General features: G+C 44.4%; 1 protein-coding gene and 1 pseudogene across 1 annotated transcript in view; one reads left to right on the forward strand and one right to left on the reverse strand.

The window, feature by feature from the left end:
* Ppm1l (protein phosphatase, Mg2+/Mn2+ dependent 1L) overlaps positions 1 to 14,901 on the forward strand; it is a 269,683-nt gene that overhangs the window by 8,989 nt on the left and 245,793 nt on the right. The window lies entirely within an intron of this gene.
* The window catches only part of LOC118585495, a 118,604-nt pseudogene that overhangs the window by 8,057 nt on the left and 95,646 nt on the right, over positions 1 to 14,901 (reverse strand).

Here is a 14,901-nt window from a genome sequence, read left to right on the forward strand (position 1 = left end):
ATCATTCCATCTCAGATTTCAGTGATTCTGGGGTTAGGGACTCAGGTTTTCTTTCTTTCTTTCTTTTTTTTTTTTTAAAAGTAGTTTTTAACTAGAAGTTAGTATCTGATTTATTTTATTCTTAATTTCTATTTTGAATTTTAGCTACTTTAAGGATAAAATTTTGTGCTGTAACTTTAATATTGTTTTACTAAGAGCTTTAACTTATATTACAATGTTCTTAATATTAATATAAATATTAAGTAACATGAAATGTTAAAATAAAGCTACAAGTAAAACATTGAAGATAAATTAAATTTGAAATGACTAGGCTATAATAACGTAACTGCATGGTGGTGTGAAATGAAAGCCACTTCAGGCCTCACTGTGGCACATTCTGATTGGTCTGCTGCTCATTGGTGTTTTTGTGGGCAGTTCAAATATGGTTTTGCAGAGTCGCAACAGTGTAATACAGTTTTTGCAGCTTCCGTTTCTTAACTTTATGCCCTCTCAGAAGTATGTTAGATATGCTGCTGTTTTACTCTGTAGTTCTTTATGTTTTCATTTCTCATTTATTTGTTACAGAGGTGTGTGACGGGGTCACACATGTGGAGGTCAGGAGACGACCTGCAGTAGTGATTCTGTCCTTCCGCCGTGTGGATCCTGGGCACTGAACTCCGGTCACTAGGCTCGGCAGCAAGCATCAACCCACTGAGCTGTCTTGCCAGCCCCTACGTTTTTTATTTAGTGATAGAGTAATATTTTATTTGATTAATAGCTGGTAAATTACACAGCAGTTTCCTGATCCTTCCGTTTCTTCTAACCTTTCACATTGTAACTAGTGTGGGAAATATTTCAGTGCTTCACCGTAGTTTGGAATTTGGTTTTTTAAAAGTATTTTCATTTTCTATCTTTATTGGTGTGTATTTTGGGACTCCAGTGATGGCTCAGTGGTCAAAAGTCCTCACTGCTCTTGCAGAGGACCCAGATTCGGTTCCTAGCACCCACGTGACTGCTCACAACCCCCCCAAACTCCAGTTCCAGGGACCTGGCTCCTTGTTTTGTTGTTTTTATTTGATCTGTGAGGGCTCCTGCATGCACCTGGTGTACATACATACACATACAATTAAGTAGAAAAGAAAGGGATGATTTCGGTCAAGTACATCCTTTGACTATATTCCCCCGCCGTCCACTCCTTTTCCCTCCGCCACCCCATGAGCCAGGAATCTCCCTTCTCACTGTCGTAACCCTCTGACCGTCACATCCTATATCTCACACACACACACACACACACACACACACACACACACACACACACACGCACGGTTTTAGGTATTTATATAAAATTTAGGACACACAAATGAGTGATGACATGCGATATTTGTCTTTCTGAGTTTAGTTTATTTCATGTAAGGTGATGATCTCTAGTTGCATCTGTTTTCTAGCGAATGACATAATAAACCCTGCTATGCATATATATTCCATTTTCTTTATCCGTTTATCTCCCGAGGGACGCACACCTAACCTGATTATGTGGCTTGACTGTTACCTAGAGTGCTGCAGCAAAGTCGGTGTGCAGGTGTGATTGTGGTGCTGAGAGCCCGTCAGCTATGAACCCAGCAGTGTCAGCCCACGTGGTATAACTGAGTCACAAGGTAGCTAGCTCTGTTTTCAGTTTCCGAGAAGCCTCCGTAAAGGCTGCACCTGGTTTATGTCCCCGCAGTTTATAAGGGCTCCTCACCTTGCATTATTGCCAGTTTTTGTCTGACGTCTTTTACTTCTCTTGCTCTTCATGGTAGCCTTTCTATATTAGATGGGCTTTAAACGTAGTTCTAATTTTTATTGCTCTGATGTCTATAGCCGGTCAACATTTTTCATATCTTGACTAGACATTGTACTTTATCTTTTGAAAACTGTCTGGTCATTTCTTTAGTCCGTTTATTGACTGAGTAGTTGGATATTTGGTATTTATTTTTGGAGTTCCTCATATGTTCTGGATGTTAAGTCACTATTGAATGTAGCTAGCAAAGGTTTTTCTCCCAGCCTGTAAGCCACCTCGTTACTCAGTTAGCTGCGCAGGCAGGCGCCTTTGGATTTCCAGAACCGCTGAAGTCCTCTGCAGAAAGCCTGTGCTTGTATCTTGTAGAGTTTTCTCGGAGAACTTTCAGAATTTCAGGACGTGTAGTAAGGACTTTATCGGGTTCAGTAGATTTGGTGTCGAGTGAGGCCGAGGGTCTGCTTTCATTCCTCTGTGTGTGGACGTCCGGTTTCCCCAGCACCATTTACTGAAGTAGGCCTGGGAAACAAGCCGGTAAGCGGCCTTGCCCTGTGGTTTCTGCTCCAAATTCCTCCTGCCTTGAGTTCCGGTCTTGGCTTCCTTCAGGGATGGCTGTGACCCATAAGCTGAGGAAATCCTTCCCTCTCCTAAGTTGCTTTGGGTCAGTGTTTTATCACAGTGACAGCAAGCTAGGACAGTGGTGTTCAAAATACTCTTCGGGGTTCTCTAATTTTAATTTTCATACGAATGTGTCGGATAGTTACTAAATCACTCCCATTTTATGGAAGTAGACATTAAGAAATGGATTGATTAATCATTTACTCATATTCCCTCATAGACTTACGCGGTGAAACTAGAATCTGGAGCTGAACTTCCAGCTTGTGTGTCTCCTAGGGCTGGAGAGATGGCTCAGTCACTAAGGGAGCTTGCTGCCCGATGTTTATGTCCCCAAAGCCTGTGCTGTTGGTTTCTGGCTGAAGCTCTACAGGGCCGTTGTTGGTATGCAGACATCATTGCCCCTGTCTTCTTGCTTCGCTCAGTAGGACTCCAGAGTTCCCCCATGATTGTGATGTTCTTGCAGACCTCGGCAGATGAATCTTACTTATTATTCTTGTTTATTAGAAACCTTCCAAATGGGTCTCAGTCCTTGAGACCCATGTAAGGGGGAGGGAGGACTGAGACACAAAGTTGCGTTTTGACCTTTGCATGTACACTTCCCATCTCATACACAAATAGTAACAATAGCTGTAGCGCGTTGCATAACATTTCTCCTTAGCAAAGCACAAAACATTTTTAAGTATTCATGAATATAACACTTATATATTTTGGTAAACTGATAATGTTTTCCATGAAGTAGAAGTCTGTGCCATGACAGCGTTGGGTTTGAGAGATGAAGAGATAAGATTTTACTTGACGTAAATGAATCCAAAGACTCTGTTTTTCTGAAAATAGTTTATATTTGTGCTGGTTAGTTGTTTTTTGTTTGTTTCTGTCAACTAGACACAAGCTAGGGTCATCTGGAAAGAGGAAACTCCCACTGAGAAGATTCTTTCCTTCATCATAGTCTGTGGGGTGTTTTTCTTGATAAACTGTTGGTGAGGGAGGGCCTAGCCCAGTGTGGGTGCGGCCACCCCTGGACTGGTGTCCTAGGGTCTATAAGAAAGCAAACTGAGAGAGCCAGGAGAGGGACACCAGTAAGCAGCACTCTGTCATGGCCTCTGCTTCAGTGTCTGCACCCAGGTCCCCGCCCTGACTTCCTGCTGTGACCCTCCGTTACTGACTACAATCTGTAAGCTGAAGAAACTTATGATTGATTATAAACTATAAGCTGAACAAACACTTCCCTAAGTTGCTTTTGGTCATGGAGTGTTATCACAGTGATAGAAACCTAACTGGAACAACATTTTTCTGTTTTCTTGGAAATAGAAGCCAATCAAATGAAATCCTAGCTGCCTCTGGCTTTTCTAGGATGAGAGAGGACTTCGGTAGTTGAACATGTTAAGAAAGAGACTTATTTTCCTCCTTTCCCAGAGGACAAGGGAGTTACTGGGCACACGGCTCCTGAAGGTATTTGAGGCTATTGGTGTGGCACCCACACAGCACAGCAGCACCAGCTAGAGTCCCATTTGCTAATGACATGAAAACCGTCTGCCCCCAGCTAAGCATCTACAAATCCGCAAGAACTTAGAAACACCGCTAGCTTGTTCAGAGATTCAGTCCTTTTCCGGACTGTGTTGACCACATTCATGCCCTTCTCGTCCTGCTTTTGTGTGATTTGTATGTCTCCGTGGCTGGATCAGAGACCAGCTGTGCATTGCACACCAAGTCGGAAAATCAAAGACTTGTGCATGTGCTTTTCAATGTTAATATTCTAGAATTCGGTCATTACAAAGGTCACTGGGCATTTAATGCCCTGTAGCAATATGTCTTAATAGTTTACTTTTAATAATAGGGGATACTATATTTAATAAAACATTTAGACAGCAAGGGTGTTGATCTGAAACCTGCTATTTAAAAAATTGTTTCTTTAGTTACTGGTTGTGCTGGCACACAGCTTTAATCCAAGGGTTTGACAGGCAGAGGAAGACAGATCTCTGAGTTTGAGGTGTGATCTCTGAGTTTGAGGGCTGCATAGTGAGACCTTGTCTCAAAAATAAAACAAGTTCTCTTGAGAGATTTGTCAAATTGCCCATAAAAAATAGCATACATCATTTATATAATATATAGTTTATATAATAGTTATAAATGCATGTTATCCACGGTAATGTCTAGTAAAGAATAAGTTTATATGTATGTAAAATGTAACTTTATAGTGTTTTAAATGATAAAAAGGAGTACCTTGAACTTCTGTAGGTTGTTCAATGGCTCTGCTTCTCTGTACCGTCAGTATAATAGAGTAAATGGGGAATCGTCTGAGGTTTTCGGCACTAATAGGCACTTTTTTTAAAAAAAGAAGAATGTCTCTGTAGGTTCCCCATCATGACCTTGATGCCCTTGCTCATAGAATCCCTCTTCTGTCTCTTCGAGTGGACTCCTGGAACTCTGCCTGGTGTTTGGCTGTGGATCTCTGCATCTGCTTCCATCAGTTACTGGAGATAAGCTCTGTGATGATCTAATTACTGGGGTAAGCCAGTTCAGGTACCCTCTCCACTATTGCTAGTAGTCCAAACCAAACTAGTGGGAACTCATGAAATTTAGATCATCAGCTGTGGAGCCTGCATGGGACTGGACTGGGCCCTCTGCATAGTGAGACAGTTGTGTAGCTTGATCTGCTTAAGGGGCCCCCTGGCAGTAGAATCAGAATCCATCTCTCGTGCACGAGCAGGCTTTTTGGAATCCACTATCTATGATGGGTCACCCTGCACAGCCTTGAATCAGGGGGAGGGGCTTGGACCTGCCTCTACTAAATGTACCTCCCCATGAGAGGCCTTACCTTCTTGTAGGAGGGAATGGGGGTGGGTTGGTAGGGGGAGGTTGGAGGGGTGGGAGGATGCAAGAGGAGGATTTTTGGTTGTTATGTAAAATAAATAAATTTCTTAATTAAAAAAAAAGAATGCCTTATGCCTTTCTGTGTATGATCACTTTGAGAAAGTTTATTCTGAAAGTTTCAAAGATGCAAAGCAGAATAAATATGAGCTTTTGGAGTTAGAAGTAAGATTAATTTGTCTGATGGTTTTAAAAGTCAGTTGTGGGAAGATAATGATAATGCCATATTAGAAGCGTTATCTTTAACCAGATATTGCTTTGATGCCGGAGGGGAATATAGAGATGGGCACCAGCCTGGTCGTTTAGACTCATAGTCCATGGAAGTTTATGCTTCTTGCCTTTCTTTCCTCCCTGTGGTTGAGGCCCCGGGGGAATTTTATTCTCCAGTGTTTTCAGAAGGGAGAGCAATAGGCATTCTGTTCTTCCCTGTGCCTTCCTGGCAACCCCGCTGAACGTTGGTATGGTACGTTCAGGCCTAACCTGTTTTGGTAAAAGTCTTGTTCTGGGTTTGTGTGAGACTCAAAAATCAGCTGCTAATTCTGGGAATGGAAGCTGCTGGTTTTTTTTAGCAGAGGGACCCAAAGGGACTCCTAAGGGCAGAGACCCGAGAGCCTGATGGCCGGCCATCCTCCTATTAGAGCCACAGGCCCCCTGTGGTCCACGGAGCCACATAGAGACAGAAAATGTTTAGCCCCAGGGCTGTTGTAATCCGTAACAAACAGATTTAGACATGAAAAATTGCAGGCAGCATGTATTTTGGAATATTGCTTAAGAGGAAATTCTTTGAAAAGACAAATGATTTTTTTTTTTTTTTTTGGTCCGCTCTGATAAAGGGTTCCTCTGTATAGAGAAATCCTGTCCCCAAACCAAAATAGGATAAGAGCAGTTGCCAGAGAGAAGCCCTCACTGCGGCAGAAGTGGGACTAGAGACAATCATTTCTTTATTAAAAACACGGACGCGGGTATCATTGAGTTCTAGTGCACATTCCAGAGTGGCGGGAGTCACTGAGGCGTGGGGGGACGTACAGCGGCGTGGGGGGCGTACAGCGGCGTGGGGGGCGTACAGCGGCGTGGGGGGCGTACAGCGGCGTGGGGGGCGTACAGAGGCGTGGGGGGCGTACAGCAGCGTGGGGGGCGTACAGCGGCGAGGGGGGCGTACAGAGGCGTGGGGGGCGTACAGCGGCGTGGGGGGCGTACAGCGGCGTGGGGGGCGTACAGCGGGTTCCCTATTTGATGTCTGCAGTTTGGTAAGCTTGCACAGGGGTCTGGAACCATCACTGCCATCAGTATAGCAAACGAATCTCACCGTTGCATGTGTTTGAGGCTTTGCGCCAAAGGCAGTCCTTTCTGTGTCCTGTGGAAAGGCGGGAGACCCAGAGAGACACCCTAGAAGTCAGCCTGGAGGAATGTGCACGGAAGTCAGATGGAACCGGGTGGTGGAGGAGGAGACTGAGGCCCACAGCTTCGAAGACTTGGTTTCTTAAAACTCTGTTTTCTGGTATTCTAGGTTAGCATCCAAGTGAGGCTGCCCTGGGGCAGTGGCCTGGGCGCACACTGGTGCTTTGTGCTGTTGTCTTCCTGCCTAGCCAACTGTCTTCTCATGTGACAGTTTTCAACCTGGGGCTTTGAAAGCACTTATTCCCCTCCGTTACCATCTGTGATGTTTTTCTGAAAAACCTGACTTTAGTTTTTAGTTCATACACTTGAGATTGGGAACTCAAAGTTTTTCCCCAGGCTGGCAACACCCACTGTGCACTTTACCCCAGGCTGGCCTCAGACTTGGGGTCCAGTCCTCCTGTTCAGCTCTCTGAATGCTGGGATTCTAGGTGGAAGCTGCTGAGCCCGGTGTACAACTTAAACACTTTTGGATTAAATTCAAAAGGAGACTCATCAGATAAGTTACACGACAGGACAGAAAACAGCTTATTGGTAGTGTGGAGCGCAGTGTGGTAGTGTGGCAGAGACTAAAACTTTCCTTTACCTAACCACGCTCTCTTTTTCTTCTCTCACCCACGTTAATTTTTTAATTAAAGGAATAGCATATTTAGAAAAACTTCAAAATGAATAATTTGTATAATTTACAGGTTAAAAATGGGTTGTGCTCCACTTGTGAATCATCTCGAAAACAGAGTAACTCTTCTTGGATGCCATAGCTAATCTTCTCCAGTGTGCTGCTGTCTCCCATGTGCTGGGGTTCCAGACAGACAGATTACAGCGCTGGTCAGGATTTATACAGTGCTGGGGAGCGAACCTTGGCCATGCATGCTAAGCAACCACTCAACCCATTGGACCACATCCTCAGTCTTATTTTTATTTATTAATTTTTGGAGGCAGCGTCTCATGTAGACTAGGCCGATTTTGAACTCCTGGTCCTTCTACCTCTCAAGTGATGGGATTGGAGGCAAGTGCCCCCATGTCTGGCATTCTTTGCCCATTTTTAAATTGGGGTATTTGTTTTGATAGTTGAGTTTTAAGGTTCTTTATCTATTTTAGATTTTAGTCACATAGATAATAGCAATATGCAAATGTTTTCATATTTCTAATATTTGTTTTATAGCCTTAAAAATTGAAATCATAATTCCAAATTTACAGAGAAGTTATATGAACATATAGGAAGATAATCCCTCATCCAGAATACTTCAGACAGAAGTGTTTCTGATGTTGAGATACTTACACAGGCTCTGCCAATTAAGCGTCTTTAATCTGGAAGTCTCGACTCTCGACTTCACTGCTGTTAGGGCTGTGGGTGTTCAGACTGGGGATGTGCAGCCTGGATAACGGATGCCCATGCGCGTGTTATCAGAACCGCCCCTGTTCTTCTAGGGAGCATTTGCGTTACTCGACCTTGTGTTGAGCCAAACCAAATACAGTGAATTAGTTGAGGTTTGGGGAGAGAAAAACAAGAACATGGCACCTGTTGGACACGTAATGCAAATACTGCTTCTAAATGACAAATACACCTGAGGGCAGCGCAGGTAGGGACAGTGTGAGAGGAGGTCAAAGGTGAGAAGGTCTTGGAGTCTTTTGGAACTGGAGACTTGTTCCAGTGCTCTGACCGTGGCGATACCCCACCCCAGGATTCTCTTGGCAGTGTTAGGGAAGGTACTGATTGTCAGAACTGTGGGAACTGTGAGGGAATGCTTTCTTAGTGTTTCCTAGGGAAAAGAGGCAGATATACTGATCAAACATTCTTCATGGCCAGGACAACCGAGTACTTCCACATTGCAGTAGAGTGGAGACTGAGAAATGTTGTCCTATCCTAAGAATTAGATGTTGCAAGAAGCATGTCTTGAGCACCTTAAAGGCATTGGAACCAGAAGTTCTTCAAACCCATTGAAAGGGCTTAAAGGGGTGACTGGGGCGATGGCTTAGTGGATAAAGTGTTTGCTCTGCGTGCATGAGGCCCTACATCCAGTCCCAGAACTCACAGCCTAGACTACTGTGAGAACTCCAGGCTAGTGAGAGACCTGTTCAGACATGGTGGATAGCATCTGAGGAATGACACCTGACTTCCATGGACATACATCTGGACCTATACATATGTGCAAACACGCATAGTTTAAAGAAGCAATATAAGTAGCCCAGGTTAGCCTCAAGCTCACGACATGTTGCCTAGGATAGCTTTGAATTTTTGATCCTTCTGTCTTTATTTACCAAATTCTGGGAGTATGGACATGGACCACCATGGCCCACTTGTGGGGTGCTGGTGATGGAACCCAGGGCCTCATGCACAGTAAGCAAGCACTCTCCCTACTGAATTAACTTGGCTTCGAATACTGTGAATCTTCTGTAATGAGATACTTGAGAATGCTCTCCCAGTTTTCTTCTGTGTTACAGTCACTTATAGCTAGTGTGTTCCTGTTTTTACATTATCTTCTTAGCTACTTTCCACTTACAACAAAACCCCCCAAACTCTGAAAAAAGCAACTGTTATTATAGGAACGCTCTTGAAGCCTAGAGGGAGAAAGGCGGTTTGGGGTAAAGATGACTTAACAGCTTCCTTTCAAGTCTCAGTCCTCTGTAGGGAGGCTGAGTGTCAGTCATCCCGGGAGCCTGGGAAGGGACGGGAGACAGCGCGGCCTTTGACGCTCTGGAGACTAGTTCTGAATCCAGGCCCATTCATAGCTGTCTAGCCTGGGGAAAGCCACTGATGCACGGTGAACTCAGCAGCAGCAGCAGCAGCAGCGTCTTCTCTGCCACAGGCGAACACCCGCTCCTGTGCGTGGTGAGGGCAGTGCAGGCTGTACACTCACCTGTGGTTCTCTGGCGTCAGGTCTCCGTTCCTGCCGAGTCCCTCTTCTTCTTTTTCCTCCTCCCTCCCTCCTGTGTCCATTTTCTTTCTCCGTTTTCCCCGCTTTGCAGAGCTGGAGATCAGAACCTGCACGGTGCATGCTAGGTAAACGCTGACCACTGAGCTGTTCTACCAGCCCAGGTTGATTGAGACCTTTTCTTTCCTTTTTTTGGTCCTTTTCTTGACAGTGTAGAGGATTTAGACTCAGCCCAAGGCGACAGGGGTTGTACCAGCTCCTGTGAGGAACTGGAGTGCACACACAGACTGTGCCAATTGGAGACAGGCTTCCTCAGCCATGTAAGTGCTGTGATGCTAGATGTGAGTCCCCAACGCTACTGTAGACAGGTATACGTCTAAGACACACATGGTCCAGTCCTTTCTTGAAATGTAAGGGCATACTATGTAATCTTAAGAAAAGAAAATATGTGTTTTCAGTATAGTGCCAGGTACCATAGTGCTTTAACTGTTTGCTATCATCATCACCCTCATCATCATCATCACCACCATCATCATCACCATCATCACCACCATCATCATCATCACCATCATCATCACCATCATCATCATCACCATCATCATCACCATCATCATCATCATCATCACCCTCATCATCATCATCATCATCACCCTCATCATCATCATCATCACCATCACCATCATCATCATCACCCTCATCATCATCACCCTCATCATCATCATCATCATCACCCTCATCATCATCACCATCATCACCACCATCATCATCATCATCATCATCACCACCATCATCATCATCATCACCATCATCATCATCACCATCACCATCATCATCATCATCATCACCACCATCATCACCACCATCATCATCATCATCATCACCACCATCATCATCACCATCATCATCATCACCATCATCATCACCATCATCATCATCATCATCATCACCACCATCATCATCACCATCATCATCATCATCATCATCACCATCATCATCATCATCATCATCATCACCACCATCATCATCATCATCATCATCACCATCATCATCACCATCATCATCATCACCATCATCATCATCATCATCATCATCACCACCACCATCATCATCACCATCATTCTTTAAAATTATTAAAGAAAATTTATTTATTTTTATTTATGTATGTATGTATATGAGTGTTTGCCTACATGGACCTAGGTGTGCTGATTTTGAGCTAACTGCCCTCAAAATCCAGAAGAGGGGTCAGATTCCCCCCTGGAACTAGAGTTACAGACTATTGTGAGCCACCATGTAGATGCTGGGAAATGAACCCAGGTCTTTGGTAAGAACAGCAAATGTTCTTCGGTGCTGTTATCATCATTCTTAAACTTGTTTTGGTTTAGTTTAGTGAAGAAACTAATAAAATTGGTTTTCCATTTAAATTCCATTTATTTATTTACTTTTTAAAAAAGGTTTTATTTATTTTTATTTTATGGGTATGAGTGCTTGCTTGCATGTAGATATGTACACTGCTTGCATGCCTGGTGCCCACAGAGGTCAGAAGAGGGCATCAGATTCCTAGAACTGGAGTTACAGAGGGTTGTGAGCTGCCTTGGGGTGCTGGGAGCTGAACCTGGGCCCCCGACAGGGCAGCCAGTGCTCTTAACTACTGAGTCATCAATCCACTTTCCCCCCACCTCTCTCTCTGCCTCTATGTCTCTCCCTTTCTCTGTCTGTCTGTCTGTCTGTCTTTCTGAGGCAGAGTCCCATTGTATAGCCCTGGCTGGCCTGGAACTCACTATGTAGACCACACTGGTCCCAGACTCACAGAGCTCTTCCTGCCTCTGTCTCCTGAGTGCTGAAATTAAAGACATGGCCATTATGTTCAGCTCTTTACTTTTTATAGAAACACACATTCAAAAAGCAATCATCAAAATTCTACAGCTAAATGAATTTTACACAGTGAACTCACTCAACATTAATTTTACACAGTGAACATCACTTGACTCAAGAACAGAATATGACCACTCCTCCCAATTTCTGTTCTTGCTCTCTTTTGCAAACTATGTTTTTTTTTTTTTTTTTTTTTTGAGGAAAAAGAAAGTATTTTCCTTTAGTGTCGCGTGGAATGTCTCGTGCTTTGTGCAAACCCTTAACAGCTGTAGCAGGCAGGTAGAGCATTATGGATGGCCTTGGTAGATGCCTTTTTCCCCTTTTGCTTTCAAAAGCATGTCACTTGGAAAGGAATTTCCTGGGGCTGTTAAATCGGACATGGAGAGGCTGAGTGATCCCGCAGTTCTTCTACAAATAGGTAATGTGTTCTCTGCTTTTATTTATCCAAACTACAGAGGTCCGCCAAACACAGAGTTGTCTATTGTACTAAAAGAAAAGGGAAGTAATTGGCCCAGCTGCATAGGCCTCTTAGCTGTCTTCTCTACAAAGCATTTAACATTCAAAGGAGCCCAAGGCACAAGGAGAAGCGAGGGGCTACATGGCTGGGTGACTCATCTCCTGGGTACAAGGAGGTGATTAGGGCCGAAGCACAGGCACCTTCTAGAAGGCACGGCTGCATTGTGTTTACCCAGTTTCTGTCTGGGCATGTTCAGACACCGGAGGAAAGTTTTCAAAAGGCAGCTTCTCAGGGGAAGAATGAAGATTGGGAGTTGAATTTAAGGCCTTTTATGTATTCTCCTTTTGGAATCAAAGCAGAGGATGTACAAATTCTGAAAACCCTGGATACTTGCTCACTTGTTTATGTCTCCTTAACCTTTCTGTGCTCAGCTTGGCTGTGCTAAATTTCCACATGTGTCTTTCAGGATGCCATTGCTCATTTTTGGCTATTATTTTATTTATTGAGGTTTATTTATCTAGGAGTTTTTGTTGTTGTTGTTGTTGTTTTATTTTGTATTTTTGGCCCCCAAGACAGGGTCTCACTGCATAGGTCAGGTTAGTCTGAAACTCACTATGTCCTCCAAGCTGCCCCAGACTCCATTATTCTCCCACCTTAGCTTCCTGAACACCGGGATTGCAGGTGTGAGCATTCTGCTGCGGTTTAGTTTTTCAAATAACTGAAGGTTCTGGCTGCTGGGGGGATGGCTGAGGTGCTGAAGTGTTTGTTGTGCATGAGAACCCAGGCTCATGTTACCAGCACCCCCACAAAAGCTGGTATGGGGGCCAGAAGGCCGAGACAGGCAGATCCCTGGAGCATTCGTTCCTTGGCTAACCAGCCTCACAGGATCAGTGGGTTAGAGACTGTCTCAGAAAGTAAGATGGAGAGTGACCGAGGGAGATACCTGATGTCAACTTCAGGCCTCCATGCTCGTGTGCACACATGCCAGCACACATGCTACATGCCCAAACGAAAATGTATACATTTCATACATCACATACACAAATGAAATGAAATGATTTTAAGACTTAGTATTGAGGGCTGGGTGATGGTGGCACACTCCTTTAATCCCAGCACTTGGGAGGCAGAAGTAGGCGGATCTCTATGAGTTCAAGGCCCGCCTGGTCTTCATAGCAAGTTCCAGGACAGCCAGAGCTGTTATCCAGAGAAACCCTGTCTCAAAAAACCAAAACAACAACAACAAAAGAGTCAGAGTTAGTATTGAATATTCAAAAAGAGTATTAGGGTACAATTCACACAGCATAAAATCCACCTTTGAAGTATACAGTTGAGAGTTTAATGAATGTGTCCTGTGGTTGCACCACTGGAACCACTGTCTCTTCCCGGAGCATCTTCCTCCCGAAAGAACCCGGTGCCCAGGGGCAGGCACTCTCTTCATTCACTGTTAGGGGACATCTTTGTGTCAGGGTCACAGCTGTTGAAAGTTAGCTAAGGTGTGCGTTTTTGGCATCACCACAGACCCACGTTATAGACATGCAAAGGTGGCACATCGGACACAGTTAGGTCCTTCCCAGGACATAAGGCACGAGTGTGGCTTGCACAGAACTCTGACCGTGTGTCAGAGGTGGCTTGTGCATTCAAAGCATTCAGGATGAAGAGGTCGGGTCCCTGAGGTTTATACTCCTTTCTCTGTTAGACTATCTGTTGAAAAGCAGGTATAAACTATGCTTTTATTTAATTGATTTCTAAAGCACCAGAGTTGATTCTAAACTGAAGTGACTGTCTTTTAACAAACCATATTTGGATGATAAAAACATTTTGAATCTGTATTTTTATTATTTTTCAAAGTAACATATTTGAAGAAAATTTCAAAACACAGAGTTTAGAGGACTTGTCAGGGTAGCATTCCTTGTCCTCTGTCCCTCACTTCTTATCCACAATTCAAGTGTCTTTATGCTTCACCCTAAGTCATCTGCTGACCCTGTAGTTAATGCTGAAGTGTACTTCAGAAATGCTTGCTTACTGAAGTGTGGTGTTCAGTAACAGAACCCTGTTTGTAACTGGTGGAGGGCTTAAAACAGTTTCAAAAATAGTGACGGTTGAGAATACACAGTAGCTTTCCTGAAAAGTTACTGTGGCTTCTGTATGGGTCAGTGGGACTTCTGAGCAAGGCACAAATGTGTGTTCTTCAAGAGCTAGGTCTCTTAAAATCAGTGAAGGCCACATGAATCAAGGGGCCTCTTCTGTGAGAGGAGAGGGAGGGGGAGGGGGAGAGGGAGAGGGAGGGAGGGAGAGAGAGCACACACACACTCATGTGTGATCTGGCAGGGGCTGTATGTGGTTCGTGTGCACATGTGTGTACAAGCTGAGGCCAGCGGAGAATGTTGAACATCCTACTCTGTCACTCTTTGTCATTGTTCCCTTCAGACAGGGGTTCTCACTGAAGGCTGGCAGCCAGCAGGACCCAGTGATCCTGTCTCTGTTACCTACAGCTGGAGCACACCTGGCTTCTTACATGGATTCTGAGGATCCACACTCAGGGCCTCATTCTTGCACAGAAAGCGGTCATAGCCACTGAGCTGTCTTCCTGACTTTTAGAAGACTTCAGACCAACTGACTGCTGAATTCATGGCCGTGACTTTCAAAATAGGGGCGCTATTGTGGATACGAGCTGAAAGACCCCCGGAGAGGTCTCCCCTCAGGAGAGACCCCCGGCTCAAGGAGCACGCAGCGACCACGGATCAGATGCAACAGCACGAGGTTTATTTAAACACAGGTACCTGGGCAACCAAGTCTCTCGGAAAACTTGCGCGCCTCTGGGTTGGTAAGATGGGTTTTTATAGCAAGAAGCGCGGGAAAGCATTAGTCAAAGGGTTCTGATTGGATAATTTAAACAAGGCGCGAATGGTTACAAAGCTCTGATTGGACAATTCAAGTGAGGCGCGAATAGTCAAAGGGTTCTAATTGGACAAAGCTCTGTCAAAGTGAGGCGCGAATAGTCAAAGGGTTCTAATTGGACAAAGCTCTGATTGGACAATTCAAAGTGAGGCGCGAATAGTCAA

The sequence above is a fragment of the Onychomys torridus genome, chromosome 6, assembly GCF_903995425.1.
Source record: "Onychomys torridus chromosome 6, mOncTor1.1, whole genome shotgun sequence".
NCBI lineage: Eukaryota > Metazoa > Chordata > Mammalia > Rodentia > Cricetidae > Onychomys > Onychomys torridus.